The sequence below is a fragment of the Artemia sp. Qi Xiang Cuo genome, chromosome 1 (genome assembly GCF_049724085.1).
Source record: "Artemia sp. Qi Xiang Cuo chromosome 1, ASM4972408v1, whole genome shotgun sequence".
NCBI classification, from domain to species: domain Eukaryota; kingdom Metazoa; phylum Arthropoda; class Branchiopoda; order Anostraca; family Artemiidae; genus Artemia; species Artemia sp. Qi Xiang Cuo.
This window is the reverse complement of record NC_142794.1, coordinates 82,551,476-82,575,781: the sequence shown is the minus strand read 5'-3', so window position 1 is coordinate 82,575,781 and position 24,306 is coordinate 82,551,476. Positions and strand designations below refer to the sequence as shown.

The following is a 24,306-nucleotide window of genomic DNA, read 5'->3' as shown; positions in this document are numbered from 1 at the left end:
AACCCTTGCCCTGAGGGCTGTGGGGGGGGGGGGGAGGTTTGTCATCCTCAAAGACCTAATTTCTCGAACTTTCATCTACGTTGAAAAAAATTTCTATCTCAAAATTTTCATTCAATGTGTTTGGGGAAATGGTTGGCGTGAGAGCCCTCCAATCACTTTCGACTATTAAAAAGGGCACGAGCCATTTGAACTTCCAATCAAATGAGCCCTTTTTGAAGTTTCTACGACAACACTCTACAAAAATCTTATATGCCCCCAGGGCATAACTTACAACCCATGCCCTGAGGACTCTGAGGGGGAGTGTCCTCCTCAAAGACATAATTTCCAGATCTTTCAACTACTTTTAGCAAAATGGCTATATCAAAATTTTTATTGGATGTGTTTGAGAATATGGTGAGCGTGGAAAGGGTGTAAGCCGCCTTCCAATCACTTTTGGCAATTCAAAAGGGCACAAGCCCTTTCAATTTACAATCGAATAAGCCCTTTTCAAAGTTTCTACGGCAACTCCTTCGATACGAAGTGTCCTGGTTTAAAGAAAAAAAAATATTAATAAATAATACATCGTGCCAACATCGTTCTTTACTTAGGCAGCGCGATTGCGCTGCCTATGATAAAAATAAGATTAAAAAAAAATTCTATGTAAAATTAAGCAAAATCCAAATAGATATATAGACAGACTCAGTTTTATCCTTAGGTATCATTGGGTAATCTCTGGTGTGTAAAGCCGTCAACAGAACTTAAAAGACATCCTGGTATATCCGAAATGTACAATGTGCTAAATTGTTGGTACCCAAAAGTTTGAGTTCACCAGAGGTGAAATTACTTGGCAGAAGTGCCTATACTATCAGTAACTCTTAAATGGAACAGAGTTTGAGTGAGAAATTTTTGACAAGGTTGTAACCTGAATTAAAAATACATTTGATTTCACGGTAGCGACCACAATGAAACTCATAGTAGCTGTAGGCCCACATAAAGTGGGTTCAGAAAAGCACAGAACAACAAAAGAATGCAATTTGTCTGTCACTGAAACGATGCAGGAGAGCTTTGGCCTAGCGGTTGTTCAACCTCCCCCTTATGTATTCTTGCCTCTGGGAATTGAGCCCCATAATCCGAATTTGATTGTTGAGGCGTGATATGTAGAATTTTTGGGATGATAATCGAATTTTCAGTCAAGATGTTGAACAATGTTTCTATTGTTTATATCTTTAATTGAAGGTTATCTCTTTTATTTAGTTTTTGTTTATCTCGTTAAAGATGTATATTCTAATAAACGCAAGTAATGGTGCAGGAAAATTAAAGAGATATGCTGGAAAAAAAACCCTTCTGAAATTAATTTTCATCTTCCTGAGTTCCCTAATAAGAATTTCCGACGATCTGAAAATGTATCTCACTTCCATTGTGCAAAATGCACCCCCCCCCCTTTCATTGGCCCAGGTTGAACTGTTTTTCCTGATACCTCCTCCCCTCCCAAATTTCTCCCTCCAATGTTATAAATGGAACCCAAAAGCTTCTAAAATCAAGCACTTGCCCGACACCCCAATTGTTTTAATCAAAGCCGTTTAGAAAAAATTGCTAAACCTTTCACAATTGTTTTCAACCAAATTACAAGAATTGGTAAATTGCCAAGTTGTTGGAAAGATGGCTTTATAACACCTGATTGAAACAAATCTAATAATCTGAGTTTCGCCAACGTATGCCCCATTACACTTATTCAAGTTTTCCTTTTTTAACCTTATTCCACAAAATTATTCCACGCATGACGTCCAACAATTTGGTAATTTAATTTGGTAAAGTTTTTGTTTTTTAAGCTTTATGAAATTTTCCTTTTCGACTGGCCCAAAGTTATGATTATTCCACGTACGACGTCCAACAATTTGGTAATTTAATTTGGTAAAGTTTTTTTTTCAGCTATATGAAGTTTCCTTTTCGACTGGCCCAAAATTAAAATTATTCCACGCATGACGTCTAACAATTTGGTAATTTAAGCAAAACTTTCTGATCCATGCTGCTAACGAGAGGTTTTGAGGGTTTCATCGTCTTTATTTTGAAACACCTTAATAATTCCTGATACATGCCCTGAACCAAAAACAAATCATTCGTTTCTTTTTTAGTTGATGGTATATTGTCAAACTATTCCTCCTTCTTCTATTGCCATTTTTGTTTTTGCCCATTTGCGATACTTCTTTGGCACCAGTTTTTTTTTTGTGTTTCTATTTTTTAGCTCTATTTTTCAATCTAGTATTTCATGCAATCCTTTTTTAGTTATCAGTATGTCTGACTCTTTCTCTTATTCTCAATGATTTTGACTTGTATTATATTTTGATACCAAATATTTTGATTTTTACAGCATTTGACTTGTAATGCGAATTCAGCCTATTTTTAAGGCTAGGATAGTCGTTTTCCAATAAAATGTTATCCTATACCCCCCCCCCTATTAATGGTACAGAGTCCATGTTAGTTTTTTGGACACAAGACTTTTGAGTGTTATATGTTACCAATTTCTGTAAATTTTGCCATGACCATTTTAAGTTTGATGATTTCTTATTTGATTAATTTTTAACAATTTTCTTGCTGTCCTGGTTCTTTTCTTTTACTTTGAAATAAGAAGCGAATTCAGCTCTTAAGAGCTGGAGATAATATTTTGAAAATAGAAAATATCTTATCAACCCAGCGGATAAGATACTGAGGCCTTGAAATCGATATGACAATACCTGCTTTCATGGTACCGGAATCCTCCGAAAGCGTAGATGCAATACCCATTCAAAAGTTTATGAATGTCCCTAGGTTCAGCTTTCCCCTTCTCGTCCAGCTCGTTTGTTTATTCCACTGTGCATGAGATTAATGACGAGCAGGGAACGTTAACAGTGATCAGTCAGGGGATGGATGACGAAACTACGAACGAGCTACGTTTTTCGTCTTTTTTTAACGGGCTGCTCCTCTATTTTCCCCTGACATGCCAGAGACCCTATTTCAGTAAAAATCCATTGACATTCTTCTGATTTTACTTGAAGAGGCATGAGTTTTCTTGGGTCATAGGTGGTTACTTTGCAAAACTTCAGGAAAATCCTAGCGACGACGAAAAGGATCCTAGTTTCCTACGGAGCCAGGCTCTAAGTTTTACAGAACAAATGCGTTCGTGGACAATCCGTAGTAATAATATCACTAGATGAGGGAATCAGGTATTTCACGTAGCTTGGAAATAGCAATTATACATCTTTTTTTGTAAACAATCGCAAAACAAATTTCTCAGAGTAAATCATGGCGGATCCACAATACGTTTTTTTTAAAAGTCATTATTAACAAATGATATGGCAAAAACAAATCCTATTTTGGGGAATTAGTAAAATAAGGTAGAAAAAGAAGAGAAATAGTGGTCACCAGAAGGTTCAAAATTGCTTCTTTATAGGTCTATATTTTATAGGACCGAGATTCACATTGTGGATCCACCACAATTTGCTCTGAGAAAAGGAAATTTTAGCTACATTCAAAAATAAAAAAAAAAAAAAAAAAAAAAAATCAAACATGAAAGACAGAAAAATGCTGACCTTAAAAAAATCATGCTTATTTGGTACAAGATGAGAAAAGGATTAGAGAGTGTCACCTTTGAATATTGTGCAGTTTTTTTTATTCAAAACGATAAAACCAGGAAAAATGAAGTAAACCAGAAAACAAGACAAATTATTAAGGCAGTTCGCCTTTAGGGACTGTTCTTGCATATTTAGTCTAAACAGAAGTGCCTTGAGCACACTGACGGGACAACTATCTTCGATTTTCAGAGATTAGAGTTATTATAGTCAATTAGAAATTATACAGATTATAGATATAATTAGAAATTATAGTCAACTATCTTCGATTTTCAAAGAGATTATAGTTATTACAATCGATGAGAGATTATGTATTATATAGACTATAGATATAATTAGAAAATATAGTCAACCATCTTCGATTTTCAAAGAGATTGACATAGACATATACATATAGACATAGACATATTTTATTGAACTTACTCTTTTTAGCACTAAAAGCACTAATACCGAGGGTTTTTACAAATACGACAAAGTTAAATTACAAATACAACAGCAAAAAATGAATAAAACCATATTACTTTTCTTAGGATTTGTTAACCATGTCTATAAAAAAGGGGACAAAGGAATACTGGTAGCCGGACGGCATGTCACTGGGTTGAGCTTGTATTGTCTCCGGGTACGGGACATAACGGGGGCTAGTGGGGGCAGGATCTTCCTGTGTTTGCTGCTACGAAGCAGGAAATGGCCGAACTGGCAAATAAGTCTCTGACGGCGTTTAAAAAGCGACTCTATGCCAAGAACCTTAAGCGCATTGTCATAAGTAGCGAAGGCCTGACCCAGCATAATCTTACAAGCCCGTGTTTGGACAGTTTCGATATCTTGACACATCCCAGCACTCAACTGTACACTAAGCCCCACACTGGGCACGCATATTCAATGATGGGTAGGATATAAGTCTTGAAAGCAAGCTTCATGAAATTCACACTGAACCTGAACCGCTTCATGATAGCCAGTGACTGCAGTGCTGCATACCCTTGTAGCACACGGTCACTTAAGTGGTTGTTGAACTTGCAGTCAACGGAGAAAATTACCCCCAGAATTTTCTCACTGCCAACTGTTTTAATCAAGGTCGGGGGCTCCTGGACGTCCAATTCAAGAGGGTTGAAACGAAACACCTTGTACTTCTGCTCATTGATGTTAAGGCTAGCTTGCTCGCATTCATTCTGAAAAACCGTGGGTAGACTAGGATCAAAAAGGGGGATCGCTGATTTGCCTTCTGGTAGGTATTCAAGTAAAAATAACAGATCATCAACGAATTTATATCTGTCCTTGAAAGTACGCAGGATGAAGTTAATCACAGCGAGGAAAATAATTCCGGCTAGCTTAGTGCCCTGAGGGGCACCGCAAGTCATTGGGAGAAATGCAGAAATTGAATCGTCTTCGCTAAGAGCAAAAACGCACTGCTCACGCACATGACATAATAGTTAGCAAAAAAAAAATATGGTGGAACATTGTTTTGTCACATAAAGTGTAGCAATATGTAAAAACTATTTTTTCAGGGCAAAAAAAGGGAAAAAAGCCCTGTTGCCGGTGGACAATCCATCCCTATAACAATGGCTAAGATAAAATGTTTGTGTGTGAAACACAGTAACTTTACAGCTTTAATTTTTTCCACCGCAGCAAGGTCTTCCGATTCTTTAAATATTACCAACAATGACAGTCAGAAAAGGCGAGAATAAATTATTTCTTGCAGTCCGATGACAGAACCATCAAGTCTTTTGGAAGCCGACTTATATCGTTTCTACCAACAACGATCCCAAATACGTAAGTCCAAAATGCACGGTTGTAGTGGCCAAGGAAGGAAACACTTTGGATGGAGAAAGAAAATACAAAGAAGAATTATTTTGCATGTTTCTATACGCACATTGAAATAATGAAGAAATACGTAGGACCAGACCCTCTATCGTAGAATCGGCATCATTCCACACAACCTAAGTTCCCATTCAACCAAAGGGTCTTCGAGGTCCGGGTTCAGAATACAGAGTCACTAATGAAAATGAAGGGGTGAGAGGACAAAATTTATTTTTCAAATCTAGGGGTGGGGTGGGGAATTTCTGCAACCCGATGGTAAAACCATCAACTCAGTTAGGGGCTGCATTCTTTCCTTATGATATTGACACGTCAGTTATTTTCCATAATTTCTCAAACATGCTATTTGAGAAAATAAGCTGAAGAATAATTGAAACTAAAAAATAATTTGCCTCGAAAATGATTAGAAACCAAAAAAAAAAAAAAAAAAAAAAAACACGGTTGAACAGCCTTTAAAAATAAACGATTTATTACGTAGAATCACAGTTTATATAATATACCAGTAAGTTTACCGCAGATGATTTCTGGCTCTTCATTCTCGGTGCGAACAAAAAGTTCCTCCCACTTATTTGTCCACTTATTGGTGAGCCGGCCAAGTGGTTTTGTCAGTACTTGTTCCGTAGGTGATTATTCTTTGTCTACCCGTGAAAAGATCTAATGCCGCTTATGTTTATACGTTCTCTGGAGCACTCGCACCTCGGTCCGGGTTTTTATAATGGATGAGATAGGGAAAGATCATACTGCTAATTATATAAACTGTGAGTAGAATAAAGCATTATAAACTTTTCCAACTTACCTTTCCCTCAAGGCTATTTGCGACGGACTCACAAATTTCAACGGCAATGCTCGAAGCAACATTTTTGGCAGTTAAATGCTCTTGAAGCTTCTCTAGGACTGGCTGTAGGTTTTGTTGCGTCACTGCCTTTCCACCAACAAGACCTCTGTAATATCGTCTTGTTTATTAATTTTATTCGTACTTTTCTTTTATCGTAATGAAAGGACTTACACAAATGAAAATTATTATACAACATTCCTGACCACGCGCACAGCTTGTTAAGCAACAGTGTTTCTTCACATCAACAAAAAACAAATACTAATAAAAATAAGCAGAATAAAAAGCTAAAATTAAAAGTAAAGATGGGATGCTTGACTGGTATCGGAGAAAAAAAGAAGTGATAAAGGCGGCCATTCTTGAAATTGATCTAATAATTTCTAGCAACAGCAATAAAAACATAGGTAATATATAGAAGGGAATAGAAAACTAAACAGAAGAAAATTATTAGTACCTTAACGGGGATAAATTAAAACTGCTAGCACCAAAAAAAGAAAAGCATTACTCAGTCAATCTAGAAAACTTTTGAACTTGCTAAATTCACGTTTAACTTTTATTAAGTGAAATTTGAATTCTATGATCTAGAAACAAAAGCAAAAGCAAATTTTACCAGATGTAAATGCGTTTCTCATGATAAATGACAAAATATCTATTGTTCCCTTATGGCAAAAATAAGTTTCTTTTCTTATGCATTTCTCATGCTCATTGCATTCAACTTTAAAGCGGAATTGAAAAAGAGAAATGCCACATAAGAAAAAAGAAAGAAAAAACAGGTACTTTTTTTCTAGTAAAGGTTAACCTGACAAGCTCAAAAGCAGAATCAGAAAAAAGAGGAATTAAAAGAAAACACAAAATGTTAATAATTATGAGAACGAACTATCAAATATCATATTCTAAAATTCGGCACCAGGTATAATTAAAAATCTGATCCGTCGCTAGTCTTTTATCAAGGTTTTACATGACTGTTGAACCTTCTTTTGAAAGATTCAACAGTGAAAGTTTCAAGGATAAGTTCCCCGGGAAGATCATTCCAGATCGGAGTGCAATGTCGCACTTTTAATTTCTGCAGGGGCGGAGAGGATTAGATTGGGTCTTCATTATTTGGGATGACATGACTATATGTGCCATGATATATGTATATATATATATATTTCAAGATATGAACTTAGAATTTAACAATTAAAAAAAAATTCAAAATTTTTCTCCAAATATATGTACATTTCAAAATATTAAAATTTAGGCTTTAGATGCTCCAATTTGGCCGCCCCAAACCACTCACTACAACCTGTTACTACAATGTTTTTCCTTATTATGATTTATAGGGCAATAAGATTCGGTAAGCTTTTATACATATGGATAACTACGATTATATATAAATATATATAATTTCTTAAACCACATTGGCCCGACATAACATAAATCTGGCCTGACATGATATAACATTGGAGAATGGCTCAATTTTATTGTTGTTAGGTATTTGGTTTTAGTTCTTAAAGTTTTTTTGGGTTTTCTTGATTTTTATTAAAATTTAATTTTTAGGTTTTTTTTCATTGTTTTTTTTTCCACCTTCACATTGGCTTTCCGCGTTTTATTTGTTGGTTTGTTCTTCGGCACTCGCATTGATTATATTTTTTCGTTTCGCACTGAAGAAGAGAGGCGCTATTAAAAGGGCTGATGCCCCTTTAATAGTCGAAAGTGATTGGAGGGCAACTAATCCCCCTTCCACTCCACCCCATCCATTTTCCCATTATGTTTAAAAACTAAGTGTTTCCTTAAGATTAAATCAAAATGCATTGAGATAATGCTAATTACCAGTAAGGCATCTCAGCAGTATCCCAAGAACGACTGAGGGTATTATGTTCAAACTTTCAGGGCTACTTCTGCTCTTAAAATTTAACCAAATAAAAATAGCGTAAGTGTATCCAAGCTATCAAAGAAAGTAAACATATTTTTTTGTGAATGGCATCAAGTTTTCCATTTCAGGTCAACTAGAGGAGGTATGAAACTAAATTAAACACAATTATTTGTGTCCAGATTTTTTAAAAGGGTGTATGTTGTTAAAAATTGCTGAAAATTTTTCTCCAGTATACAAATAGAAGGCTAAACAATAAAGTCTTAAAAAAACGAAAAGGTTTAAAGTATTATTTTCTTTTTTCCCCGAAAAGACTACTCCAATGCGAATCTAATAGAAGTTAATTAAAAAAACTTTCTAGGCAAAATAACTATTTCAAAAAAGTAAAGAACTCTATTAGACCAAAAAAGAGAAAAAATAAAATCAAAAAATCTACAAAGCTTGGAACTAACACAAATCAGCATCGATAAATAAATGAAACACAGAACGAACAGAAATTACAATAAATAACCCAGTCTAACTCAAAACGAGCAGAAATTAACATAAGTTGGGCTCAAAACCCCTATGCTTTCCCAAAGCCAGAACATAATTTGTACTTTACTGAAAAAATACAAATGATTGTGCATTGTCAGTTTAATATACATATACTGATATGTAGTAATCAAAATGTTAATTTTATTCAATTTATTAAAGTTAAAAGTAAAACCATTTATATTTTTTTTAGTAAAGTGCCCTCAGGGCAGGGCTGTAAGTTATGCCCTGGGGGCATATAAGGTTTTTATACAACGCACTGTAGTAGAAACTTCATTGTCGTACGTAGAAGCGTATATATATATATATATATATATATATATATATATATATATATATATATATATATATATATATATATATATATATATATATATATATATATATATATATATATATAGGTCCTGTATTGGTGCAGTGGGATTGATCCCAGCTTGATAATACGGGACCCGGTGATCGACTTCAGCTGCAGCAACCCACTACAAGACCCGGATAGGATTCCGGTGATAAGATTATACGAAACGTCTACAAAATAATTTAAACAAGAAGAAGAGCAACATGGTAACTATAAGGATGGTACCAACCTATATCAAAATGATGTTAAATGGTAACAGAAAATAGTACCACAGAAAAGTGATAATGAGTTTCCCCTTTGTAAGCGGAGGGTGTGAGAATAAACCGTTCAATGGCGAAACACTGATTGCATAAATAATACCAACATATTTATCAAGTTAGGTTCATTTTTACGAGCATATGTCAACAGTCGAATGGATTTATAACTGAAAGAGTTTAATAGCTATTTGCACAGATTTAATTAGCAGGTGCTATAAAAGACAATAAACGGGCCAAATTCAATGTTATTGAGTGTTGTTACAATTAATTTGTATAGACTAGAAAGAAAACGACCAATAATATTGTATTGCAACGAAAACAAAAGAAAAAAGAAATCAAATCTTCCAAAACCATTAAGAAACAGTAATTACTAAATGATGAAAGTCATAGGTTAAGTGTATATTTGACTCGTAAAGGTCAGTCCTGTCATTTGGTAAATGCAAGTATTTATTCTGAATAACGTCCAATGTAGTGGTCTTATTCAGAACAGCAATAGGAATTTAACAGATAATACAAGTGGCCTTCCCCAGTTGGCTTACGCACCAAAATCACAATTTTTCAAGGTGATATTACCCCAGTTTTCCACGCTATGATGCATTTTTGAAAGAGGAAATTAGAAATAGTTCAAATTAAGATATACAAAAAACCTAAAATGATTTGGAAAGCAAAATTAATGTCAAAGACAACAAAGTAATGAAAAGTTTTTTGAGCGACTATAGCTTGAGACAGCAGGCTAGGCCAACTACGGTTAGGCCAATTTCAATAGAAGAAGGACAATCCTCTCGTGATTAATGATACATAGGGCTTTGGATTACCTGCGATATTAAAACTCACTAAACACATAGAAAAGACAAGGAAACAAAAAAAGAGAAGGGTAAAATAAGTTTAATCAGAGGAATTGAAGGACCAGCAATTATATTTTCTAAAATTGTGATGATGGCAAATCCTATTACAAGCACAAGAAGTCCAAGAAACACAGTACTACTTCTTTTTCTTCTGCCAATAGGGAGAAGATGATTGGTATAAGCCACACAAATAATATCTACGGAATCGATGTTTGCGTTAGTACTCCATGAGAATATAATCTGATGTCTAATTTACTAATACGATTTGTAACAGCCTTTGCAACACCAACAAGTTACTAATAGTGTAAATAATTCTCACTTGATTTTTTTAGAGAAAAGTGGGGAGGGAGAGGGCGTAGTTAGTTACAATTCTACTGTGGCTTAATGTGTAGTACCACATTGGCAACAAATTGCTCTTAATTTCTGTTTATGAATCCCAATATTACAGTTTGAGTTGAAGAATTTTGTCGAATTTAACTGTTGGTTAAATTTAAAAAAAAAAATCTATTGCTTTAAATGGAAGTGTTATTTAAGACATTAACAAGGTGCTTAATAATATAGGTGGCACTTAGATCTATTATTTATTCAATCGCTAAAAGAGGATAGAAGCATAACCTAAGGAAAGATGAAAAAAACTTACTTAAATAAAGAAAACATTCCCTGTGACTTCTTTACTTGTTTTTCTCTTTTGGTGCATCAAAATCATCATCGCCATCTGGGAGCATATCCGGTACTTCCCCTCTTAAGCTTCCTATGGCCTAAAAAAGTCAGCAATCAGTAGCGGTTTTTAAAAAGCATCCTGTTAAACCTTCCCAAATATCCAACAATTGAACTTTCTACTATTTCCTGTTCGTAATTTATATCAAGGATGACAAAAGTTTTTATGATGCTTACGTGTTATCCCGACCACACTCAAGAATTGAAGTTAAGTTAATCATAATAAAATATACCAAAATCTGATGAAACTACAATACTTTATTAACATAATTATGGAAACTTCAACTGAGAATAATGGGAAGCAGGCCACCCAGAACGCATTATATTAATATTAAACACATAGACCTAGATCAAAAAGATAAATAGTGTAGAAAAAAATTAAGAAAAAAAGCTAAAAAGAGCATAAATATCAAAACAATTAGCAAAACCACAAATGAAACCAATAGAACTAGCCACGGCGGGGGTGATAAGCGCTGTTTCTGACACCCTGTTGTGTACATCAGTTGGTCAATAGTATTTAGCAGGTGAAGTCTTGTTACTATTTTTGACTCGAAGAGTCAAGTTTCCTTGAACTGTTTTATGTTACGTCTTCTTTGATTAGACCAAGTGAAATACAATATGTCAGAATACGCTTTAATAGAATACAAGCTTCGTAAAAATAAGAACATGAAGTCTACCTGACCTTTACTTAAAATTATTCTGGTACATGCTTTAAATAACAATAACAGTCAGTTATGACACAACCATAAATTTAGAGAAAAAATTTCCTCAAAAAACTTCCTGAAAAATATTTATCATGTAGATTTCAGCTCTTTCAAATAATATTTTAAAATTTATTCCGAAGTAAACTTTGCTTACTTTCTTTAGCATTATATTCTACAAATATACTCCAGAAAACTTTAGTAGTGTTATCTTTAAATATTCCAAGTCGGATGAAAACATCAACTGCAAAAGTAAATAAGAAAAATAAGAAAAATTGAAATAAGGGGTTTAATATGGCTCTAATATTGCAAAAAAAAAACCAGGTAGCGTAGAGATAATCAAGTTTTATGAAAACAAACAATAAAAACCTTAATTTCGATAAATAGCTCAGTTTTCTGCAATATAAAAAATTATTGGGAGTCGACAGGACAATTTAATTAATACGATCTAATTTTTCAATTTTTATTTATAAGTTTTCCCAATAGGATTTGACTTTTACGTTAAATTTCGACAAGTAATCGAATTCTTTCCATCCAAACCTTTTAGGTCGGAATTTTATATTATATTTTGAAGAAATTAGGGTGTTTCAAATGTTCAAAATAAATTATAAGAACCTAAGCATATTTTCAGATGCACTTTTGTGTGCTGATTTCAAAAATATGATCTTTTTTTTTGTATAGTATAGGTCATTTTAAGAGGCAACGCTATAGCATTACCTATATTAAAGAGCGATATGGCTTCAATGTAGTATATCAAGGTGTTCAATGTTTAGCATAAAAGGCCTAGGGTATTAAGGTGAAATCTTGCGGAAATATTGAGAGGGATAACCAACACAATAAAAACACGCTATGTGCATACTCGTTATCAAAAGGACGTATCAGCAATATCTAAGGTATGGCTGAGGGCTTAAGTTGAAACTGTCAGGGTCTAGGAATGTTCAAGAGTGATCGGAGGGCAATCCCCTCTACCCCTTTCCCTCTTTGGATAATAAAATAAAGCTTCCAGGGCATGTTGAGGAGAATGCTGCAAATTGGACGGAGGTGAACTAACCTCCTTCCCTTGCCCTTTTTATATGTCCCCTATGATATCCGACTGAAATTTTGAAACAACTATCTTGTTCAGAATAGTCAAAAGTTCAAACAACAAGGCATTCGGAGATGACAGATCCTCCCACAGCCCCTCGGCAAGGGTTGTAAGTTATACAATTTGCTCATTGTTTATGCAGACGGTTGGTTATTGGGTAAAAGGGGCATGTCTGATCTTGAGTCATCAAAAAACATTTTTGTATTAAGTTAATACTTTCAGATAATTTTGAGGGGGAAGTCAAACTAAACCAAAGTGCACTATACGCAGGTTGGTTGTCAAAAGCGCGTATCAGCAATACCGAAGGAACGGCTGAGGGTATTAAGTTGAAACTTTCAGGGCATGTTAAGGGCGATGTTGAAGAGTGGTTAAAGGGTAAGCAGTCCCCTTGCACTTTTAGACGCCCTCCCTCAGCATTGATAGGAATTTTGAAAATCCATTTTACTCAAATACTCAAAAGGTGCAACAATTATGCTTTCAGGGATGCCATGCCCCCCAAGCCCCCGAGCCATTCTTGCAAGTGGGATTTATCAATGGAAAAGGGATGGACGCCTGATCCTGGATGTGTCTGAAAAGGTTAGGGGCATTGTGGTGAAATTTGGGGGCATTTTAAGGGGTACGTTGAGCTAAACCAAAATACACTATAGGCATCCAGATAATTAAAAAGGCGTATCTGCAACACCTAACGAACGGGTAAGTGTTCTAACTTTCAGGGCCACTACAACTGCAACAGCTATAGTGACTGCAACTGTGACTACGACTAAGATTACTCTTGACAGTGGCTTCATGCAACTGAGACTACTTGTGACTTCGACTAAAACTACTTGTGACTGCGACTACACGCGACTCGACTGTAACTACTTGCGACTGAGAAACTTTCAAGAAATTCCGAACGGCATATTTAGCAAAATCAAGACACGCTATGTACAGGCTGGTTCTCCAAAGGGTATGGTATATCAACAATATCTCAGGGACAGGTGAGGGTACCAAACTGAAACTTTCCGGGCATGCTCAAAGGGATGCTCGATAGTGATTGGAGGCCAGCTAGTCTTTCCACATTTGTCCTATTTAGATGCCCCCTTCCAATCACTGATCGACATTAAAAAAAAATTGTTAAAAATAGTCAAAAGGTTTAATAACTAGCCTCCGGAGATGCAAAATCATCTGCAGGCCAATGAGACAAGGGTATTAAATTATACAATTTTCTCACTGTATATAGGATTTATCATGGGGAAAGAGACAATATAGTGGGTGAGTCCAAAAAAGCTGAAGGTGTTATGGAGAAACGTCAAGGAATGTTGAGTGAGATGCTGAATTAAAAAAAAAAAAAAAAAAAAAAAAAAAAAAAAAAAAAAAAAAAAAAAAAGTTTGAATCCAGGCTGACAATAGGGAGAATCTGTAAAATCTTGGGAACGACTGCGGAATTAACTTGATAATTTCAGGGCCACAAAAAACTACAAATACTATCGCGGCTGCAACTGCGACTGTTTGCGACCGCGACTACGACTGATTGTACTTGAGACTACTTTCCGGAAATGTTGAGGAGGTTGTCGAACAAAATCAAAACACACTATGTGCAGGGTGATTGTCAAAAGGGCGCATAAGCAATATATCAGGAGCGGCTGAGAGTATTACGCTGACACCTTCAGGGGAAATTGGACAGTATTCTGTAGTCAAAGGCCCCTAGTCGTCTTTAGATACTCCCCTAGAAACTGATCAAAATTATGAAAAAGCCACTTTGTCCAAAACAGTCAAAAGGTCCAATAACTATACCTCTGAGGATGCTAAGCTATCCCATCCCCGGTGGGAGGGTTGTAAATTATGCAATATGCCCATTGTTTACAGACAGGATTTATCAGGGGTAGTATTTAATCCTGGTGTGTCAGAAAAACCAAAGGATATTAAAATGGAACTTCATGGATGTTAAACTAAATCAAAAGACGCTACATATATCGAGGTTATCAAAAGAGCTTATTTGCAATATCTTATGTGTGGCTAAATGTATTAAATTGAAACTCTCAGGACCACTATCAGTACTACTATCGTGACAACAACTACTTGCTACTGTGATTATGAATACTGACGATTGCTCGCAAGTTAGACTACATGAGGCTTCGACAACGACTAGTTGCGACCAGGACTACGACTACTTGCAACCGCTACTGCGACTACTTTTATCTGCTACTGCAACTACTTGCGAATTCAAGTACTAGTGATCGTGAATAATAGCAACTGTGACTACTTATGACTGTAACTATGACTAAGGCTACTTGCGATTGTAACTTTTTGCAACCAAGACTGCTTGCGACAGCGAATACTTGTGACTGTGACTACATTCGACGACGAAGACTTATGACCGCGACTGCAACTACTAACTCACGACTGCAAATACAACTGCAGCTCGACAGCTATTCCGGCTACTTGCGAATCTTACTACTTGCAACTGTGACTACTTCCAGCTACGAGTGCGACAACTACTACTTGTGACAGCGACTGCTACTGTTAGTACTGTTACTATTACTGTGCGTCGCAACTATGAATGCAAATACTACTGATACTTTTACTATTGCAACTAGAACTGTGGAACTAAATCAAAAGAATGTAACTACATCCCACTTGTCAAAATGGCGCAGTGCATCCAGGTTGTCCAACTGGCGTATCTACAATATCCCATGGCTGACCATGGTCACTAAGCTGAACATTTCAGGGAATATTGAGGGGCATAATGCAATAAATCAAAATACACTAGATAAATCCAAGTTGTCCAAAGGGCGTATCTACATTGATTTCAGGAACGGCCTCGGGTGTTGAGTTAAAACTTTAATAGAATGCTAAAAGTGATGTTATACAAAATAAACTGTATGCATCCAGGTTGTCAAAACGTCATATCTTCAATGTTTTAAGAACAGTAACAGTTGTGGAAGGGCCTCAAGTTGAAACATTCAGGGAAAATTGAGGGAATATTGGACTAGACACAATTCGCATCCCGTTGTTAATGGGCGTGTCTTCAATATCTCAGGAACAGCTAAAATTATCAAGTTGAAACTTTCAGAGAATACTGAGGGGGATGTTGAACTCGATCAAAAGAGAGTATGTGCATCCCGTTTGCCAAAAGGATGTATCTGCAATGTCAGGAGAAGATAATAGGATTTAGTTGAAACTTTAAGGGAATGTTGAGAAGGATGTTAAAATAAATCAATATACTCAAATCAGAATCGGATATTTTAATTCTTAAGCTGAAGACGCAAAAAATTTGAGGAGTATTCATTATATTAACCAATAATAAAACTTTGGTAATACAAAACAAACAATAGTTAATTAAGAAAAAACCCTGCGAAAAAGAAGTTTTCAAAAGAAATGTAACAAGCCACATTAAACTTAAGACCAACAAAAATAGAGTCCTGTGGTAATTCAAACTCAAAACGACCAGACATTATTATTATTAAAGAATAAATTAAACTTAAAACAAACAAAAATTGAATAGATGATCATATCAAACATAAGGATAACAGACACTAATATAGATGATAAATAAACCTTAAACAAGTAAAATATTTAATTGAATACTCAAGTAAAACTTAAAACAAACAAATATTATACTACAAACGGGAGTCTGACTAATGCCCCTTTGCCCTTCCACTATCTTAATAGTTCTAAAGCCTATTTGTTCATTTGCGCTTTATTGAAAGCAAAATATTATACACTTTTTTTTTTATTTGTAATGTTGGAAAATAGAAAAAAATACAGTGAAATAAACTCTTTAATTGTTGAGATTCCCGAAATTGATGTCAATATATACTAAACATCCAATTTATTTTCATCATTTCTTTCCAGTCATCTTGATTATTATAGTAATTTATTTTTTATTTATTGTATGTTTTGGAAAACTATATATATATAGTAGATGAAAGTTAAGTGAAAGTAAATTCACTAAATTCAGTGAATAGTTTCTCTTTAACTTATTAAGAGTTTATTAGAATCCTTTAAAACAAACCGGGGTCAAAAACATAATTGTACCCTCTAATGTAGGAAAATAATCCTTATTTGAATGGGATAAAGTTGAACCCAGATCCTGAGTCAGATAATCAGAACCAATACAAGCAAAATGAGCACTAAAAGATTCAACAACAGCAAAGATTGAACTCAAGACAATATTCATACTCATCAATATTTCTGGTTAAAAACCATTACAATTATTTCCAATACTTACTTAGTTAAAGTCGATGTTTTTTACGGTAAATCTACATTCTAAAAGAACTTTCAAAATATATTTTTTCACTTATTCTACACAAGTTTTCACCAGTATGTTTTTATGATTTTCAATCTTAAAATATTCCGTTTATGGATATTTCTTTCTTATTTTATTTAGACGATTTTTTTCAATAATTGATCTCAGGAGTGAACCAGTAGCTCAAGTTTTTTTTTTTAATTTCCTACGATGTAATTTTCCACAAGGACAAGGATGATCTAATGGTTCAATAATAATCGGTGAAAAAAAAACATCCAATAACCTATTAGGATCTCTCTCTTCTAGCGCTTCATTTCAATCTAAATCCCCAAGGGCTACTGTTAAATTATGTACATTTTTAGACAAAAAGTTTCTCTTTTTGTAATAATCTTTTTATACAAAGTCTCTTTAATCTTATTTCAAAGCAAAGCAACAGCAAAGACCCATAAAATACACTTACATTGCGGTCTGGCAAAAATTCACTTTCACCAACTATTATGTCTTTTGGACCGTCTTTACCGTAGTCCAAGCTAGGGGTATCTTTACTAGTGCCAGATAGGTCCCAAGTTGTTGCAGTTTTTCCCTTTTTATTGCTACCCTTTGGACTGATTGCTTCTTGACTTTTTGGACTCTTTCTATAAAAAAAGAACAAGTGAGTTAAATCAAGTAAATTTATCTTAGGTAGATATCTATACATATATGAGGGGTTAAATGTTTATAGATGGAAAAGGTGAATTTCGCTGGGATTAATAAAAAAGAACATCCTCCAAGAAAAAAAACTGTTAATTATTGCTTTTGACCAAACCAGAAAAAATCAGCCATACCCCTCTTAAAGCACGGGCCTGTTTGTGACTATGTTCTATGTATTTTTCTAGAATATAGGGAGATAAAAGCTTCTACTATTGAAACCTCTCTCTGGAACCAAGCCATTTGAGGCTAAAATTGTTGCGCACGTTCCCACTCCCCCATTCATCCTCTGTTCAGATTCATTATTTAATTCCTACCGTGAGATTCTTACTTCTTTAATTTTTTTCTTACGAACTCTTCCCTCCCTAGACAAAAATGTCCCCCTTTCAGTTTGGCCCTGTATGGATTGCAAAAAATCACTATTTCTGGTAACCTATCATCTTTTCCCCATAAACCTTTATTTCATTATAGTATTTGAGAGTGGGATCAAATCACATTTCCGTATATTTCGCAGCCAGCTAAATGGTCATTCAAACAAGAACATAAAATTGCACAAAGAAAATTCCTCTAGAAAACATCTAGCACATCTTCCTCAACCCTTCAGAGCATCCATGTTTCAGGATCATATTTGATCACTGTAACTACTACTGGTTTCAAAATCCCCATCTTAGTTCTTAGTTCTTAGAAATATCTTTACATTCTTCAGAGCTTTTGACAATTACCAAAAAAATCTTGACCTTAAAAACTTTTGTTGAAGACTAACGAGTTCTCCTCGCAAAGTAGTAAGCCGAACAAGTTTACGCTTACAAAATAGTTGTATTTTTGTAGAATATTTAACCATATTTTATAGTTCCGTACCATTTAGAAACTTTAGAGACTATCCCAGGCCCTCCCTGTTGTGAAAAATTCCCTTGTGGTACAAATGAATAATAACACTGAAAACTGGGGTTTTCAAATTTATTCCAATATTTTCGAATTAAACAGAAAAATAGCAAATAGAAAATGTATCTTCAGATTTGGCAGTCTTGCATTTTTATTGCTGAAAGTGATCCGAAACTTATTTGGCAAAATACTGACAGCGTTTCTCTTCTTTTTAAAAATGTAACGAAATTAATTTACAGTAGGCTACATGTCAATACTAACAAGCCTCCATTACTTTACTCTGTTCAGTGACAATAATGTGATCTACATACTTTGACTTTATTTAACATAATAATCAAAAATTTAAACCATTGTAAATATAAATCACTATGCTAGGAAAAAAAATTGATTAACATAAAAGATGCTATTCCACACTACTCATCCATATGATATACGTATACGGGGAGATGACATTAAAAAAAATATCGTGCGAAGAGTACGTTCCGGCAGAAGATGCTTCAATCTTCTGAGAATTCCTACTCCATGCCCAATTTTTGCGGAAATGATATAATTTTTGAGCCACTATGATGGTTCCGCGAGAGATTAGAGCCATTGAAACATTAGATACATTTCTTTATAATTCAATATACATAGTGAGAGTATACTGATTGTTTCGGCCAGTCTTTTTGTTTACTTGTACAAAGAAACAACAACAATGACATGCAAACAGGGAGTCATGGAGTCAGAAAGAAGGACCAGATTATATTTAAATAACCGAAATCTTTCAATGATGGATACTAGCATCGTTCTAGTTATATATGCTAAAGCTTACCCAACACTGGCCATAAATCATACAACGAGTAACATTTGTGTGTCTGAAGCTTACTAGAAGGCAGCACAGCGTCTAGCACTCGCAAACATTTTTAATCAAGAACTATTACCATATCTACGCTTACTTTTTATAGATGTGGATAGGAGTGGTAAAGACGTGGTAATGTTTTTCTATATTGAAAACCTTCACTTCCTTTACTAACTTTGCACAATGCTTTAGGCTAAAGTTTGAATTTTCTTCTCAATTTTTTAAGAACAGAGCTGAAAAACAAGGAGCAGTTAAATCGGAATAAGAAGCTTTTTCAACGAAACTTCATTTTTAAAGTATATTAGCGTAATGAGTGAAGGGTTATGGAAGGGGTAGCCCATCTCATTCGGAATAACTCTGTTCATTTTAATAATCATTCTTATTTCCACTTAAAAACAAAACTTGATTTTTTATTTAATCTCAGAATTCTTGATATACAATTCAACTTTCTCACAATTCGGCTTCAGTGCATCTTTGTCAGTCAGTTTGGCAGTCAGAGTCTAATGCTGGATTACATATTTTTTTTATTATTTGGGGAAACAGATTCCAACACTGAATGAGCCACCACTTATTTGGCAACCAGTCAATATCTACATTTTTTCAACAGACAGAGGATCTTTTCTCAAAGAAGGAGTAAGGAATTTGTTCCTTCAATGCTCGCTGTCATTGACGCGAATGCTCGCTTTCAGACATTAGCTAGCATCGATAAAGTGTTGGAAAACAACCAACAGGAGCTTGACCCTGGCTTTTTGGCTCACGCCTCCCATTGCTGCTCACGTCTGTTCGCTGCAGTTTATATTTTGAAGCACCAAGAATAGGTCTTTACCATCTTGATCTAGCACTGCTGGGTCAATAGCTTCGCACAGTTTGGCCAAAACTAGATCCAAAACTGATTTCGAGATAGAAAACATGTTTTTCGGGAGGACACTCCCCCACAACCCTCAGGACAAGGGTTTTAAGGTATGCCCTGGGGGCATATAAGAATGATGTTGGCACAATGTATTATTTATTATTTTTTTCCTTTAGAGCAGGGCACTTCGTATCGAAGACGTTGTCGTAGAAACTTCGAAAAGGGCTCATTTAATTGGAAATTGGAATGGCTTGTGCCCTTTTTAATAGTCGAAAGTGATTGGAAGGCAACTAACACCACATCCACGCCCACCATTTACCGAAACACATCGAATCAAAATTTAGAGATAATCATTTTTTTCAGCGTAGTTAATTTCCTCATAGAAATTATGTTTTTGAGGAGGACAATCCCCCACAGCCTTAAGGGCAAGGGTTGCAAGTTATGCCCTGGGGGCATATAAGGTTTTTATAGAAGGCGTTGTCGTAGAAACTTCAAAAAAGGCTCATTCGATTGGAAATTTAAAGGGCTAGTGCCCTTTTTAATAGTTGAAAGTGATTGGAGGGCAAATAACCCCCCTCTCACACCCACCTTTTCCCCAAACACATCCAGTCAATACATAGAGATAGCCATTTTATTCAACGTAGTTTTAAGTTCTGGAAATTAGGTCTTTGAGGATGAACCCCCCCCCCCAGAGCCCTCAGGGCAAGGGTTGTAAGTTATGCCCTGGGGGCATATAAGGTTGTTATAAAATGCGTTGTCGTAAAAACTTCAAAAAGGGCTCATTCGATTGGAAATTGAAATTACTAGTGCCCTTTTTATTAGTAAAAAATGATTGGAAGGCGACTAACTCCCCTTCCACGCCCATCATTTCCCCAAATACATCGAATCAAATTTTTGAGATAGCCACTTTGTTCGACGCAGTTTAAAGTTCAGAAAATTATACCTTTGAGCAGGATACTCCACAAAAGTCTTCAGGGCAAGGGTTATAAGTTATGCCCTGGGGGCATATAAGGTTTTTACTGAAATCTTTGTCGTGGAAAATTGAAAAAGGGATCATTCGATTTGAAATTCAAAGGGTTAGTGCTCTTTTTACTTGTCACAAGTGATTTAACGGCAACAAACCCTCCCCCCCACTCATGCCCACCTTTTTCTCCGACATATCCACTCAAAATTTTGGTATATTCCTTTCGATCAACGTAGTTGAAGGTTTTGGAAATTAGGTCCTTAAGGATAACAACACCCCATAGCCCTCAGGGCAAGGGTTGTAAGTTATGCCCTGGGGGCATATAAGGTTTTTATTGAAAGCGTTGTCGTAGAACCCTCAAAAGGGCTCATTCAATTGGAAGATGAAAGGGGTAGTGCCTTTTTTAATAGTTGAAAGTGATGGGAGAGCGACTACCACCCCTCTCAAGCCCACCCTTTTCCCAAACAAATCCAATCAAAATTTTGAGATATCCATTTTGTTCAATGCAGTTAAAAGTTCTGGAAGTTAGGTCTTTTAGGATGATAGCCCCCTTTGAGCCCTTAGTGCTAGGGTTCTAAGTTATGCCCTGGGGGCATATAAGGTTTATATAAAAAGTTGTTGTAGAAATTTCAAAAAGGGCTATTTTGGTTGGAAATTGAAATTGCCCTTTTTAATAGTCGAAAGTGAGTGGAGATTAAATAACCCCCTCTCACCCCCACCATTACCCCAAAAACATTCAATCAAAGTTTAGAGACAGCCATTTTGTTCAACGTCGTTGAAAGTTCTGGAAATTATGCATTTAAGGATGACAAACCCCCCAGAGCCCCAAGGGCAAAGTTGTAAGTTATGCCCTGGGGGCATACAAGGTTTATAAAACTTCAAAATGGGCTCATTTAATTGGACATCGAGAGGGCTGGTGCCCTTTTTAATAATCTAAAGTGATTGGAGGGTAACTAACCCCCCTCACGCCTACCATTCCTCCGAACACTTCCAATCAAAATTTCCAGATAGCCATTTTGTTCAACGTAGTAGAAAAATCTGGAAATCAGGTCTTTGAGGATGACACCCCCCCCCCCCCACCCAGCCCTCAGGTCAAGGGTTGTGTAAGTTATGCCATGGGGGCATATAAGGTGTTTATAGAAAGCGTTGTCGTAGAAACTCAAAAAGGGCTCATTCGATTGGATATCGAAAGGCCTAGTGCCCTTTTTAATAGACGAAAGTGATTGGAAGGCTTGACATTTTTATAGTAAAGATCGATGTGGGTATAATGTTTTATTTTTTGTAGTTGTTGTTGTTGTTTCGACCAGGGCACTTCGTATCGAAGGAGTTTTCATAGGAACTTCGAAAATGGCTCATTCGATTGAAAATAGAAAGGACTGAGCCCTTTTTAATAGCCGAAAGCGATTGGAGGGCAACTAATCCCCGTCCCACGCCCACCCTCCCATTTGCCCATTATGTTTAAAAACTAAATGTTGCCTTAATATTAAATAAAAATGCACTGTGTTAATGCTAATTCCAAATAAGGCCTCTAAGCGGTTTGCTAATAACAATTGAGGGTATCATTTTCAAACTTTCGGGACTACTTCTGCTCTTAAAATTTAACCAAATCAAAGTAGCCTTAGTACATACAAGTTATGAAAGAAACTGAACTGATTTTCTTGCGAATGGTATCAAGTTTTCCATTTCAGGTCAACTAGAGGAGGTATGAAACTAAATTAAACACTACTATTTGTGTCCAAGATTTTTTAATGGGTGTATGTTGTTAAAAATTGCTGAAAAGTTTTTCGCCATTATACAAATAGCAGGCCAAACTATAAAGTCTTTAAAAAAACAAAAAGATTTAAAGTATTTATTTTCTTTTTCCCTGAAAAGACTATGTCAACATATAACGAACAGAAATTAATTAAAAAAGCTTTTTCCACAAAATAAGTTTGTCAAAGAAAAGTAAAGAACTTCATTAAACAAAAAATGAGCAAAAATAAAATAAAATAATCTACCAAGGGTGAAACTACCACAAATCAGCATCGATAAATACATGAAACCCAAAACGAACAGAAATTACAATAAATAACCGAGTCAAACTCAAAACGAGCAGAAATTAACATAAGTTGGGCTCAAAACCCCTATGCCTTCCCAAGGCGAGAATATAATTTGCACTTTACTGAAAAAAAATACAAATCAATGTTCTTTGTCAGTTTAATATATATATACTGATATTTAGTAATCAAAATGTTAATATTATTGGATTTATTAAAGTTATAAAAAAAAAAACATTTATATTCAGTATAGTGGATCTGCATGTCTAATGCGTTAGGTACAATAATTATGCCTATTATGCAGTAAGAATTGTTTTCTAGCTTAACACTGTCCCTCCAACTGCTCTGTCCCTCCCTAAAACCGCCTCTGGTCTTCTTTCGTATGCGAACAATCTACTAATGCTAAGATGCAATCTTACTTCTTTGTAAGAGAATTTTCACCGTCCGATTACCAGATATGAAAGCATTAGTTTAAGAGTTAGCGCACTGCAGACTGAGTTTTTGACAGACAGTCTGCAAATGCAGCTCAAAGAAAAGCAACTATCTAGCATACTTACTTTGTGCTATTTCAAAATATTGACTACCAATCAAAACCCGTAACTTATCATGCTCCAGCAGGTTCTCCGACCAGAATACACGTGACTTTAAATTTTCCAAACAAAAAAAAGCCGCTATCTAGGATACTTACTTTGTACCATGAAAAAAAGTAAAAAGGTGTGTGACAATTGAGTATGAAATAGAAGGGAAAAGGTGATGGGTTGGCTAGATTACAAAGTGAAAAACATGAGAAATAGAACTTGTCATCATAACTGTTAAAAATATAGTTAATTAGACTTGTTTCACAAAATTTTATCATATGCAAGAATACAAAATCGTATTGGGTTGCAGCTATGACAAAAAAAAAAAACTTTTACGCAATATCTTGCACTTTTCTTATAGACAGCTTTTTTTAGGTTATTTATTTTTTTAGGTAATTAATTATTTTTCATACATCTCCCATGTTCGGTAGATGTACACTGAGCAATTACGAAGCTCCTTTACAAGAAAGGTGACATTTGGAGAGAAGAACGGTGCAAGGAGGGCTAAATGTCATTATTTCATTGAAAAATCAGAATTCTAGAAGCAATAAATGATTTATTATAAGCTTAGAAATCTGAGCCAGTACAGTGTATTTCATACAACAAATTCTGATTTCATAAGATAGAAATCTAAGTCTTTTATAAATATTTATTAGTTTTCCTAGAAAAAGTT

The 24,306-nt window shown here is 35.2% G+C and overlaps 1 pseudogene across 1 annotated transcript in view; it reads right to left on the bottom strand.

Annotated features, from left to right (window-relative positions):
- LOC148956811 (signal recognition particle receptor subunit alpha-like) overlaps positions 1 to 24,306 on the bottom strand; it is an 86,171-nt pseudogene that overhangs the window by 18,946 nt on the left and 42,919 nt on the right. Inside the window, exons 6-8 of the transcript XR_016141986.1 lie at positions 17,259 to 17,433; positions 10,709 to 10,764; positions 6,193 to 6,337 (exon numbers count right to left, since the gene is read on the bottom strand). The product of XR_016141986.1 is annotated as a signal recognition particle receptor subunit alpha-like (transcript). The remainder of the gene's footprint in view (positions 1 to 6,192; positions 6,338 to 10,708; positions 10,765 to 17,258; positions 17,434 to 24,306) is intronic.